Below are 2,084 nucleotides of genomic sequence, written 5' to 3'. Positions count from 1 at the left end.
ATGCTTCAATGACCCACAGTCTTTTGCCAGATGAGCCCGGTGTCCAGGGTACTGGCTCCTCATCTCACTCGGACTGATGCCAAAGATGTACAATTTGGTGCCAATGTCCAAGCCTTAATGCTTCAAGGTGTAGGCCTTTTAGCCGATGCTGTAGCCTTATAATGGGGCCAAAGGGAAGAACAGTGATTACTGAACAGAGCTGGGGAAGTCCCAAAGTAACAAAAGATGGTGTGACTGATGCAAAGTCAATTGACTTAAAGAATAAATATAAAAACACTGGAGCTAAACTTGTCCAAGATGTTGCCAATAACATAAATGAAGAGACTGGGGACAGCACTCCCACTGTTACTGCACTGGTACCCTCTCTTTCCAAGTAAGGCTTCCAGAAGGTTAGCAAAGGTGCTAATTCCAGTGCAAATCAAAAGAGGTGTGACGTTAGCTGTTGATGTTGTATTCGCTGAACTTAAAAAGCAGTCTAAACCTGTGACCAAACCTGAAAATTGTGCAGGTTGCTACAATTTCTGCAAACGCAGACAAATTGGTAACATCATCTCTGATGCAATGAAAAAGGTTAGAAGAAAGGGTGTCATCACAGTAAAGTTTGGAAAAACATTGACCGATGAATGAGAAATTATTGAAGGCATGAAAATTTGACAGAGGATATGTTTCTCCATACTTTATGAATACATCAAAAGGTCTGAAATGTGAATTCCAGGATGCCTATGTTCTGTTGCGTGAAAAGAAAATTTCTGGTGTCCAGTCCATTGTACCTGCTCTTGAAATTGCCAGTGCTCACCGTAAATCTTTGGTCATAATTGCTGAAGACATTGATGGAGAAGCTCTAAGTACACTTGTCTCCAATAGGCTAAAGGTTGATCTTCAAGCTGTGGCAGTCAAAGCTCCAGGGTTTGGTGACAATAGATAGAATCAGCTTAAAGATATTGCTGCTGGTGGTGCAGTGCTTGGAGAAGGGGACTGACACTAAATCTTGAAGATGTTCAGCCTCATGACTTAGGAGAAGTTGGAGAGGTCACTGTGATCAAAGACGATGCCATGCTCTTAAAAGGAAAAGGTAACAAGGCTCCAATTGAAAAATGTATTCAAGAAATCATTGACCAGTCACATGTCACCACTAGTGAATACGAAAAGGAAAAACTGAATGAACAGCTGGAGAAATTTTCAGATGGAGTAGCTGTGCTGAAGGTTGGTGGGACAAGTGATGTTGAAGTGAATGAAAAGACAGAGTTACAGGTGCCCTTGATGCTACAAGAGCTGCCGTTGAAGACATTGTTTAGGGAGGGGGTTGTGCCCTGCTTTGGTGCATTCCAGCCTGGACTCATTGACTCCAGCTAACGAAGATCAAAAAATTGGTATAGAAACTATTTTAAAAACACTCAAAATTTCAGCAATGACCACTGCTAAGAATGCAGGGGTTGCAGGATCTTTGATAGTTGAGAAAATTATGCAAAGTTCCTCAAAAGTTGGTTATGATACTATGTTGGGAGATTTTGTGAATATAGTGGGAAAAGGCATTATTGACCCAACAAAGGTTGTGAGAACTGCTTTATTGGTTGCTGCTGGCATGGCCTCTCTGTTAACTACAGCAGAAGTTGTAGTCACAGAAATTCCTAAAGAAAGGAATGGCCCTGGAATGGGTGCAATGTGTGGAATGGGAGGTGATATGGGAGGTGACCTGTTCTAATTCCTAGAGTAGTGCTTTACCTTTGTTAATGAATTGTGACAGGAAGCCCAAGGCAGTGTTCCTCACCAATAACTTCAGAGAAGTCAGTTGGAGAAAATGAAGAAAAGGTTGGCTGATGTTTAAGAAACCACTAAAACCATCGGCTACTTGTTTCAGCTGACAAAATCTATCATGGTTTACAGCTATCATTATCCATGCCTATGGATAATTTATTTTCTTTTTTGGATGAAAAGATGTTGTACATTCCTGATACTGGGTACAAGAGCCATGTACCAATGCACGGCTTTCAACTTAAATCACTGAGCCATTTTTACTACTGTTCAAATCAGGATTTTAATGCTTGCCACCACCAGATGAGAAGTTAAGCAGCCTTTCTGTGCAG

At 41.3% G+C, this 2,084-nt stretch overlaps 1 pseudogene; it reads left to right on the top strand.

The window, feature by feature from the left end:
* Window positions 1–1,798, top strand: LOC112630532 (annotated as a pseudogene).
* Window positions 1,799–2,084: the final 286 nt, after the last annotated feature.

This window comes from Theropithecus gelada, chromosome 8 (assembly GCF_003255815.1).
Source record: "Theropithecus gelada isolate Dixy chromosome 8, Tgel_1.0, whole genome shotgun sequence".
In the NCBI taxonomy this organism is placed as follows: Eukaryota; Metazoa; Chordata; class Mammalia; order Primates; family Cercopithecidae; genus Theropithecus; species Theropithecus gelada.
Note: the sequence above shows the minus strand (reverse complement) of the source record. Positions and strands in the feature narration are given on the sequence as shown.